The 12,439-nt window shown below is 35.5% G+C and overlaps 1 protein-coding gene across 7 annotated transcripts in view; it reads left to right on the forward strand.

Annotated features, from left to right (window-relative positions):
- LOC150097706 (potassium channel, subfamily K, member 16-like) overlaps window positions 1-12,439 on the forward strand; it is a 190,340-nt gene that overhangs the window by 98,078 nt on the left and 79,823 nt on the right. For 3 of the 7 annotated variants that reach the window (XM_090407082.1, XM_090407080.1, XM_090407081.1), the window contains exon 2: window positions 395-883. The exons of the other annotated variants lie outside the window; for them this stretch is intronic. The gene's annotated coding sequence lies outside the window, so the exon portion shown is untranslated. The remainder of the gene's footprint in view (window positions 1-394; window positions 884-12,439) is intronic. 7 annotated transcript variants of the gene reach the window in all.

Below are 12,439 nucleotides of genomic sequence, written 5' to 3' on the forward strand. Positions count from 1 at the left end.
TCCTCTCCCTTTTAGGCATTAAAATCCTCAGTTTTAACATTTGCAGAATTCGACACGCGTTGTTTTTTCCTATGAGTACAATCACCCCCAAAGGACAGCGTCACACTGCTGGGAATTTATGGGTAGAAAAATGATGAAGGATATTTCGCACGCTTATTCCCTTGTGAATAAAAGGGGTTCGTAAACAAGGCCTTGCGTTCCGTTCTGTTTACATGTAGCCTTGGTGATAGGTTGGACTCTGTAAAATGCAGCGAGCGACAAGAAAGATTTGTTTTGAGAAGAAGACAAATTCTTTTGCGTAGGTATTTGCATGCAAGTAGGTGTGAAATGTGGAGCAGGGGGATACATTTGCTACTAAGATCAGTTAAACAGATGAGTTTTTTTTTTTTTTTAGGGGAGAGAACCCTTCAAGGAGAGGCCACGGCACATAACTGTCAATGGTTATCCATCTTCTGTTTTATCTGAATTTTGTGCAGGCAGTAGCCGGAGAGGAGAAAGCAACCACCTAAGAAAGATAAACTCATCATATCTTGATTGTTTTTGCTGTTGGAAGCGGTGGCCTTCGGATGTCGTTCTTGTTTCGGATGAGAACGAAGGAACCATCGCCAAACGGGAGCAGATGAAAATGTGGTCAAAAGAAAGAAAACTGCAAAAGATGAATTGAAAATGACACACAGTAATGAGGCGAGCTGATGCTTAGCCTAGTGAGAGGACGCTGTTAGCTATCTGCGTTATTTTGGGTGAGGATTCATCCCCTGTTCCTGCATTTCTTTTTTTCTAGTGCACCAGAAAAACAGGTGAATTATTCTATTCAGAATCTATACAAGCCCAAATTGTTCAGCACCAACACAAGTCCAAGTTGTTTAGCACTTGATGACCAAAGGTGTATCTCATAATATTTAATATTAGAAATTAAATTAAATTTTATTGGTGTTTTAAAATTTACAGAAATATTTTTTATAAAATAAAAATATTAAAAAGTTACTTTGCAAAATTAAAATTTATTTAACTTCCCAAACGATTTTATATAAAGTACACCGTTTTATTAAAGATAACATCTACTCTTTCAATAATTTAACAGCAACATTGTTTTTGTGATGTGTATTTTTTCCCTAGTTTATTTCCTGCGTACTATATGACCTGATTGACTAAGGTTTACATAATTCAAAAACCCTGCTCTATAGACCAAGCGTAACTTTTTTTTTTCGAGTCATTTCAGGGCCGCCATTATACGAGATAATTACCACCAAAAAGACTCGTACAGACTTTTATGTTAATACGGAATCTGAACTCACATCTTGTTGATTGGAGAGAATATACTCTATAACGTTAGGATCAACTTTGCTCATCGCGTGGGTTCCCTTCTGTCTGTTTTGTTGAATAAAAAACGAATTTCTCACTATTTTTAAATTTTAGGTGATTATATCCCAGTATTTTAATGAGTCGAAGGCTGAAAAGACATCTATTAACATTGGATTGCACGAGGCATTTAAATCGTCTGCTGTTTAGTTTGATAAGAACAATTATTTTGACAAATAATCGAAAGATACATGCATAAAACTTTTGTTTAATCACGTGATCCCTCTTATGAACTGCCGGTGTTTTTATCAATAATGCAGCGCACCCTAGCGGAGGTATGTATATCGTTACAATTCGAGGGAAAAAAACTAAACACCTGTTGGAACAACACATAAAATATAAATGTCACAATTGGAGACTCCCATCACACACACACACACACACACACACACACACACACACACACACACACACACACACACACAAAGAGTGTAATGACCTCTCTATATAGATCTCGGAATAATTAGCTAAAGCGAAATGCTCTTGCTCTGACCGCAAGCGGCTTCATCCCAAAAGACCGCAGTTCTGATTTCCGTGCTGTCCCAGGTGACGCCTCTAATAAGCTCTTCAAAAACGTGTTGCTCATTAAAAGCTAGAGGAGATGTCATCCGGATATGAGACATTGAGGAGTGATGTGAGGATATTTTGGAGTGTTTACCTTATGCGGAATAGCCTCCCATTCTGCCGTTTCTTCACCTCTCCATCTAATAATAGTAGGAAACATTCAATGACGTTCATGAGCCACATGGAACTTTAGATGAAATCTTTTCTCTACTTGAAGAGTTTGAGAACATCCCGGCCATCCAACTGAGGCTAATTTGGGAAGCCAGCAATTTAATGCTTGTAGTTAATCCTTATTCCGTCATCACTCCATCCTTCTTTCTCTCCCTGTGTCTATCTTTCTCTCTTAATGTGCATTTTATTACCTTGTTTGACTGCTGTACCGTGAAGTATCCAACACATGCAATAATATGAGTAATAATGGGCTCATTTTTCTCCCCCTGCATTATAATAGGGTTGCCTAGGAACGGTGCTAAGTATACTATAATGCAAAAAGTATACGGACTCCTGTATCCCAAAATCCCTTTATTTTCACAGGCATCAATAGATTAGTAAATACACACACACACACACACACACACACACACACACACACACACACACACAAAGGCAGCTTTCACTATTTCGAGTAAATTGCTGATAAACAAACACGAATGATTTGACCTATTTAGTCAAATAACAAATACAACTATCGTGATTCCTCAATCACGATGCGCAACTTTCTAACGATCTATTGTCCATTCTCTGCGAGCCCTACACCATGAAAGTCGAATGTAGACATTGTTTATATTCGACTTTATATTGTGATATTCGGCTTGCACTAGAAACATACATTTCGATAAGTAATGTTCTGGCACAAACATCTACCTCTGTGACGTCATAAGCTCCTGATTGATAGAATCATCCACTGAACCTCGTCCCACTTCCAGAACTGTGTACAACACAGTCATTTAGTGTACATCCTTTTCATTATACCTTGTTGTGTCACGTGGTATGTCACCGAGAAAAAAAAAAAAAAGAATGGAATTGTCCATATAATTTTATAACATAGCGCATACGTTGTATAAATCTATCGGCAATAATGACCTCTTTGGAAATAATGTTTGAGACTCGATAGCAGTGAGGAATACATTTTTTTTCTTTCACATAGCGTCTTAAAAGCGGTTACATCAGCCGGTGCCGAAAAGGACCGTAAGTCGACGCTCAGTGCTAAATGTGTCACATTGGTTGCTCCTACCGTGTGTGTGTGTGTGTGTGTGTGTGTGTGTGTGTGTGTGTGTGTGTGTGTGTGTGTGTGTGTGTGTGTGTGTGTGTGTGTGTGTGTGTGTGTGTGTGTGTGTGTGCTACATCCTTGCTTCTTAATTTTAGTCTATTCCTATCGTAAGATAGGGGTTTAGATTTCTGGAGATGTCTCACTTGGAACATTTCGAAGAGTTAAAAATAGAGGGCGCTCTAACAAGGTGTTTCGATGACGTATCTAAAATGGAAGAAAGAAACAAAAAAAAAATGTACATTTTAAGTTTAAAGGAGGAAACATCTAAAGCTCTAACTTTGTGAGTCATTGACACGACAGAAATATTTCTTAATTCTTGATGCTCATTAAAATGATATCCCTGTGACAACCATCGTGTGTATGTTCAGCTGTGCTTGCCATGTATCACTACTCTCTCGTCGTGTCCCCCCCTACCCCTAGTATTTTAGATATTTTGCTCATAAATACAAAATGTACAAATTCTGTAAATGTTGTTTATAGAATCCTGTCTATAAAGTTCGTTAACCTATCATTTAAGGTGTACGCAGTGTTCTTTAAATTCTAAAAAAGTCGTTTGTTATTCGTGCTCTGTCTATTTCGTTTTTATCCTCTAGGTGGCGCTACGTTGAACTGCTAGCGATTTGGAAATGCGGTGCTCATTTTACCGAAATAAAAACCAGGTTTAAAATTTAAAAAAAAAAATAAAAACTCGTACGATAGTGTAACTTCCAGTTGTACAAAAATAACCCAATAAGACCTGCTTTTAGGCTACACTAGTCAAATATTCCAATCTGAAACTAGAAATTCGAACTGTGGTAAGCTATTAAGTTCATGGGTGAAAACAATGGTAGCTTTTTTGCGGTGATCCAGGAATGACTTGCAAAGAGAGAAAGATAATTGTTAAGATTTGAAATCCAAAAAATACTAAAATCACTGGGAGAAGATATCACATCCAGCCTAATATTAATTCAAGATCAAAGGTACGTTAACCATTCTTTGTTGAATGACAGATTTTGTTTTTTCAACATGATAATATTCATGTTGCATCTGGAATACTTTTGTTTTATAGAATTACAATAAAGAATGGAAGAAGCTTTTTTTTTAATTTATTTTTACTCAAATACAAGCCGTACTTAACAGTTAGGCATTGTATATCGTTGTGTATCAGCATGTAATAGGCTTAGAGAAGTTAGTCATCATGAAGACTCTTACTGTGTTCTGTATGCATCTTCAGTAGCACTAGGCTTAATTTCTTATATTTATTTTCTGTGCAAAGAGTGACATCTTTCACTTAACGTTGAAAGTCTCAATAATCTTTGGGTTGGATTGTTTACAGTTACGTGAAAAGCAACTAAAGTTATGAGCCATTGTAATATTATGCCTGTGCTAACTCAGCGTATTCTTCTGGCCAGTTTGTCGGGTTGAAAAATCCAAGTTTCCGGAGCGAAAACCCCTGACACTTCCATCATCGTATAAAATCATCTAAGTCACCTTTAATTGAAAGATTTTCTTACGGTTCTTCGAATTCTAGACGAATTCAAACTTTGTTTTTTCTAACTAAAGGTCATTACTGTCTACGCTATAGAGGCTCTAGCGAGAATACTCGTATTTAAAATAGAATTATTATTGATTCTATTATTAACTAAAGCATGAATTATCCTTGACAAATTTATTTGTAAATATCTCAAGGATAATTTATACATTTCATATATTTTAGAACGAACGGAAATTTCTTATTGTATTATAATAGCAAGCTTCTTAATGCATGTTCTTTGTGATTTGCACAATCTTTTCCGGGACGTTTGCATATAATACGTGTTTCCTTTTATTAGAAGACGCTGAACGACCTTGTTTAAGAGCAGTGGTTTTTAGTAAAGAAAAAAAAAATCAAGGAACACTTCTCCCGTCACGCTTCTATTTATACGGCCAAGAAAACGGCACCTGTCAGCAAAGAACCAAAAATAAAAGGAACCGCTATTTCTGCAACCTTGTACGGAGAAAGAACAAACGCTTTAACACAATAGTGAGTTTGTTATCTGGGAATATCTTAGTTCCCTTATCTAGACACATGCAGAAATAACCAATGATATATATATAACAACTTAATTTAAAGAAACTTAAATATTCCCTTGAGAAAATCGCAGTTGAAACCCCTTGTGGAGGTCAACAATATCTTTTGTGAACAAGGGAGTTTTTTTATGTGTGTGTGTGTGAGAGAGAGAGAGAGAGAGAGAGAGAGAGAGAGAGAGAGAGATCTCACAGAAGGTTGTACACCTATAGCAGATTTTTTGTTGGTGTTTTTTTTTTTTTTTTTTTTCAAATCGATTAGTATCTTTTAGGATTAACCCTTAACTCGTCTCTGAACAGACTGATTTTATTGAAATTTAGTACTGAATTACAGATAATAGACATATTAGGATCTTATTAAGGTTCGTTCGTTGGGGTAAATTGTCGCATTCTTGTAGCAAATCTTTGATTTTAATCGAATTATTTTTAGTGTCGTTTGTTATCTCTGTAAGTGATTAATATTTACAAATTTATAATTTGTAAATACTACTTCTTTTTCATTAATTGAGAAAGAAGTAATATTTATTTGTTAATAAATGCATGCATTTATAAGCATTCCATTTAGGCTTTTATTTTTGTAGACAGAAGACGTCTTAAGCTTGCGCGGCAATCATTGAGCTTTGCGTTGTGAATCGAAGGCCGATGTTTGCTCGTCTAGTCAAAGCTACCTTGACTTGCTCGGTTGTAGGAGCTTCCAGGTCCTCGCAGCAGTACTGTGATTTCATGCGCGCGCGCACACAACCCTTTCACGTCGTCTCTGTTGCTTAAACACAGGCCATACGCAATCAACGTAGCTCTAACCAGTGAGCTTCAGCCAGTCTTTACAAGTTTTTATGACGATGTTATTGACCAGTTCATAAAGAAGAACCGTAGGGTAGGATTTGTGTTCAAGTAGTTAAATTGAAAAAGATTGAATATCATTTGTAAAATAAATGTTGTATTTGTATGATTAAATGTACATAAATTTCTAAATATATAGTTTTAAATGGTCAGTAATTCATTATTCCGCTAATCAGACTTCACACTTCTCACTTCCTGATTGATAACAAGAGCAAGCGTGAATTTCAAGACCAGCATTCGCCTCTAGCAAACATATACCCGTAAACAAATAAACAAAATGAAGTGCTATAGATACGTTATGTGTTGCTCTCGCAGATCCAAGATTAACCATCTAGTTACTGATCTTTTAAAGTATAGTATAATAAAATATAGTCTGAATTACTGTAGCTCAATACTGAATGTACAGCTTATGAAAGTAGCATAAGCTCTGTACCATTAAGCAGCTATCGCAAATTCAAAATTACGGTTTCGTTAGGGACATAATGCATCATTCATTATCAACTTTATTCTTTCCCATTTGACTATTGGACTCCTTTTGTTAGTCGGGCAGTAAACTTTCTTATTCCATGTAGATTTTTGCGCATACAGATTTATCTTACACAGAGGGAGAATTTTTTCCCTTATGTTCTTCCTTTCTTTAGACTCATTTTAATCGATAAAAAGTTTTCATTTTCAAATTCTTAATTCTAAAATAATTATTTAATTTTTTTCGTATAATTTGTACTCAGCTCAAATGGGCCACTATGATTTAATAGAAAAAAATGTTCTTTAGATGGCATCTAAAATTTAAATAATTTAAATCCATGATCGAAGAAAAGACTTGAAACATGAGTGTTTCTTTCAAAAAAAATAATAAAATAATGATAAAATAATCTTGTTAATAAGTAGATGATAAGACAAAAATTTAATTCAAAGGAAGTCAGATGCTGGTTGATTATCCAGTGGATAACATAACCTCTCTGTTCGCCAATCTACAAGCCATGAATTGTGGCATGGATATTTGCGAGTGCCTTTAGGGGAAAAGCGACATTCATCTTCCGGTGAGAAACTCTCAATGTTATAATTTTGTTATTGATTTGTAAAATATTTACACAATTACAATGATCGTCTTTAGTGACATTCCAACTTGTAATGGTTACAAAATTCAGCTCGTAGTGCTGCATATGTGATTCATTTTCTATCTTGCATTTCAATTAAAATTTTGATAATAATACTTTTTTGCATCTATATTTACAACACGTGTTCTTCTAATATTAACAATGAAGACTGCACGGGATTTTTGAATAATGGATGATAATAATATGATAATGTCTCAGATAAATTACATGCATCTGATTATTACAGACATTTTTTGCATGTTTACACATTATGTATAAAATAACAATTTTTCTATTTTCATTGTACAGAGTATTTACAGATTTACAATTAATGCAAATTACACTTGATGCTCTGTACATTATACTGTGCGCAGTTTAAGGCGCATTATTTCTTTTCAATGTTTTTTTCTTTGGAAAGAAATTCATATACTTTTATATATATATATATCTTCGTTATTATTATTATACACTGTACTGATTGTTTTTTTGACGTAATTTGCAGTCTTTGATAATGATGAGGATTACGTGTGGATGAGTGAGGCAAGTTAATCCCACCTGCTTCGAAGCTTGGGTTAGCTTTTATGAAGCGAGTGGGATTAACCTTCACTATTTTTGTTGTTGCTACTGTTTATGGATGGGATGTTGGCATTGGATGCGTGATTTGTGATGTGTATATTAGTGTTAATGGTATATTAACTTTGTTGGTATATTTTCAAGAGTTCGTGTTTTAATGTTCTGTAGTTATCTATGTGCTTTAAATTTCTTGGTAGGTTGTTGAGTAGCGTGGGTATCTGATGTGGTCTCACAAAAGAACCGTATGAGTTGTTGAAGGGTGTAGGGATGAAGCGAGTTGTTGTGGGTCGTGTTATACGATATGTGCGTCTCTGTTGTTTCTATAGGTGATGTTGAAGTAATTCCTTAGTAATATTATGTAGTGTTTCCGATTTTTAATGCTCAGGATTCTTTGTATCGCCATGCCCTATCGGATATTAACTGTTGCGTATAAGGGTCCAAATCATTGAAACAATTTTCCTATGTAATGTTTCTAATTTTGTTAGGTGGATGTTTGATGTGTTTGCATAGACTGTTATACCGTATCTGAGTAGGGATTTACAGATACCGTGATATAGGAGTTTTTTATGTTAGATGGAATAATGTCTTTTACTTGGAAGAGTTTAGCTGCGATGATGCGGAGTTTGGGTAGGTATTCTATATGTTTTGTCCATTTAAGGTGGCAATCTATGTAAAGACTAAGGTATTTTGCATGTGTTACAGGTTTGATTTCGGGACATTGGCAGGTTGTTTTATTGTTAATGCAGACGGTATATGTGACAGTGTATCGATAATGGTGCGGGGCGCATGATTCTCTGGTTGTGTATTAATAATAATAATAATAATAATAATAATAATAATAATAATAATAATAATAATAATAATAATAATAAATAGTTGGCGTTGCACAGACAAAAATAAATTTATTTGGCGATTTTAAAGGTAAAACTTTACATCTTTCTATATTTTTTATTCATGATTTTTTACGTGACATGGGGTGGAGAAAGCTTCAGCTTGTTCAATGATACTTTATGACAAAGGGATAAGGAGAGGGGTCTAAACGTTCAAAATTCTGAAAATTCAATGATGATAATTTCTAGATAACTCTTGTAGGGCATCTGCTTTCTTGGTGAATAGTATATTGTCTAGTTGAAAGGAAACGTAATGGTTCAATCATTCTTTGAATTTCTAACACCGAGTACGGGCGATGATTATAATAATGGTTAGTTTGTCACGAGAAACTAGACTAGACTAGAAGACAAAGAAAGATTACAAGGGATTCCTGAATAAACAAAGAATGATGACTTCCCTGACATTCTTGATAGATGTCTATCCTATTCTTGAGCGGACTCACTTTGTACACACGAAAAACTCTCTGCTTGCCAATCCATCTCCTTGCTTTTTCTCAACTTTCTAATTTTAAAACTTGACTAACTTATCGGTAGCGAGAACAAAACAAACATGTGACGTCACTAACTTGTATGTGTCGGCATTTCTTTTGATCTGAGATCCTATTCTCGTGCGTATGTACAAGGTAGCGTAAGTTGTTGTGAATAAATGAACTCCTGGATGCTTAACAGGCAGAGTTGCCAACTAGCGACCACAAACAAATAATATAAACACAACAGAGTTTTTATAAAGCTTACATTTCTTTGTAAGTCACTTAAACTTAGCAATTGGTTCAATTTTTGCTTGACATTATTTGCGTTCCTATTACACTCCATGTTATATGAATTCCACGAACAGTTTTTATTACTTTACTTTTTTAATACGATTTATTTATTTTTATTTTATATTTATTGATGATCATAAGCTGCTAGAAGTCTTTTTAACTTCCCTATATCATCCCAGGGAAATACTCCCAATTTGTTTGTCCGATTAACCTAGTTTTAAGGATGTGTTTTCGTTATGACCTAAGTTTTGACAGGTTGCTAGTTCAACGTCTGTTAAAATGGAAAATGCCCACTAAATGTTGTTCCCATTTCGTTAGGTTGTTATTTAATTTAGCGACTGAGTTTTCTCTTTCAGGTATGGCGTTTCAAGTTTCCTAACATCCTGGGATTTGCTTTCGTTTGCTCTGCCAACTACTCAGTTTTACTGATAGCGACAAACAGCTGCAGTACAATCTGCTGGCGCACGCCGTGCGAATGTCGCATGACAAGATAGGAAAACCTTTTCCCCCCTTCTGATATTTGAGACTGTTTCGCTAGTACTTCCGCCACGGTTTCTTGTCTTCGCATATGGATGGATGTGTTCTCATCTGTTACTATAAGAACACCTCTTATTGTACTTAATTCATTACTCAATAGATGCGCACCTAAGAAATACCTTGGAACTACTTCTAACAAATGAAAAGTAATTAAATATTTATTTTGTTATTTCATTTTTTCTTTTGTTTTATCTTCTTTCTTTCATTTACATTTAGCATTTAAATTATACACCTTTTTTTAGGGGGGGGGTTCTTAAGAGTCAAAGCTGTATAACTGAGAGGAGACCTCCACCATAGCCTTTAAAGCAGTGTTTCTCAACGTTTTTTGGATCATGCCCCACCTCAACGTCTCAAAGATTTTGAGGCGCTCCCTCTAGCATAATAGTCAGCCAAGTTCTGAAAAAGTATAATATAAATATGTGCATGTACATTTTATAATTGTCCCCCAAAATATTCAAATTGCCCCCATGTGTGGCGTACACCCCACGTTGAGAAACACTGCTTTAAAGGAATGATGAGAACCGACCAGGGCTTCTGACCTAATGTCCAATCCTCACCTTCTCGTGGTGCACCCTGTTGGGTATCTACTTTGATACTGAACGAACGAGGATGAGCTGGCAATTTGGGATTTAGCCGACCAAATTGTATTCTTATTGGCTTAAACCACAATATAAAATGATGGTACAACATGACAGAATTTCATGCCGACTGGGGCGTCGCCCGTTGTTTTCGCCAGGGAACCAGGGCGAACAGTGAAAAGTCAGCTACTGGAACAAATCCTAAAACACACCCCCAACTCAACATCACCAGAGTTCAAGATTGGTACTATCAACATAAGAAGCTTGAATGGAAAAGAAATGGAGCTAGCTGAGGAATTAGATAAGTACCAGATCGACATGATAGGGGTGACTGAAACAAAAAAGATAAAAACTGGTGAGATCTTTCTTAGCATTAAATACAAAATGTTATATTCAGGCAATGACAATAATGGAAAAGAAGGAGTAGCCATAGTATTCAACACTAAATACGAGACTAATCTTCTTGAATGGCAGGCAGTCTCAAGTAGACAGTGATGTGGGCAAATATCAGAATGGGGAACTGGACAATGAGACTTATTTGTGCCTATGGTCCCACAGAAGGTTCTACTAAGGTAGAAGTGGAGGAATTTTTTTGAGGCTTTAGAGAAAGCAACCGACATAATGAAAAAGGAAAAGTTGGTCCTTGTTGGAGTTCTAAATAGAAGAGTAAGAAATGATTGTCATACATACAGAAATATTTTGGAAAAATTTGTGGAAAAGAGCAAAGCTAATAATCATGGCAAATACCTATTGGATTTCTGCTCAGGACATGGACTGGTTATTACTAACACCATGTTCCAACATAAAAATGTGCACAAATTCACATGGAGAGAAGAGGCAAGGAATAAGAAAAGTCTCATTGACTATGTTATTGTTGATGGTGATGTTTTCTTACTGGTGCAGGACACCAGGGTGTACAGAGGATTTGAAATTGGAAGCGATCACCATTTAGTGTTGAGCAGGATAAAATTGAATTTCATATTGAAAAGAATAACATGTAAGAAAGTTTTAAAGCGAATAAAAGTTGAGCATCTCTCAGATGTGAACTGTAGACTAAAATACACAAACATTATTTTTAAAAAATTGAAAGAGTTTGAGAACAGGAACCAAACCTTGGAGATTCAGTGGCAAATCGTGAAGCCATCAAAATCCTGAAATGTGGAAAAGGGGTAGATGATATTCGACCAGAAATGCTGAAGTATGGAGGTATCAAAGTCTTACAGTGGCTTCACTGCATAGTTCAGAAGGCCTGGAGAGAGGGAAGAATTCCAGATGATTTGAGTAGAGCTCTAATAGTACCCATATATAAAAAGGGAAATAAAACGCAATGTGAGAATTACTGAGGTATTTCCCTACTGAGTGTTCTTGGTAAGATTTATGCAAGTATACTTGAGAATATGGTTGAGAAGGAGTGTTTAAGGGAAGCTTGGTGAAGAACAAGCTGATGATGATGGATTTAGGCCAAATAGAGGCTGTCAAGATCAGATTTTCACTTCACGACAAATATCTGAGAACTCACCTGTAAAAGGCATATGACAAGATGCTAAGAGAGAAGCTGTTCAAAACGCTACAGTTGTATGGTGTCAATGGGACATTGTATCAAGCAATATTTAGTCTTTATTTGAGTTGTAAGTCAGCAGTTAGAATTGAAGGAAGTACAGGAAGATGGTTTGATATTAAATCTGGTGTGAGACAAGGATGTACATTATCCCCTCTGTTATTCATTATCTCTATATGGATCACATTATGAAGGAAAATGGTATTAAAAATTATATCAAAATTGGAGATGTTAATGTCAGATCTTTGCTTTATGCCGACGATGTTATACTACTAAATAAATACGCTACAAGTCTGCAAGATTTCCTGACTAAATTGAATAACCATTGAATAATAATTGTAATAGATTTGGTATGAAGGTCAGCAA

Source organism: Typopeltis vanoorti, chromosome 17, assembly GCF_054136105.1.
Source record: "Typopeltis vanoorti isolate ZY-2024b chromosome 17, IOZ_Tvanoo_1.0, whole genome shotgun sequence".
NCBI lineage: Eukaryota > Metazoa > Arthropoda > Arachnida > Uropygi > Thelyphonidae > Typopeltis > Typopeltis vanoorti.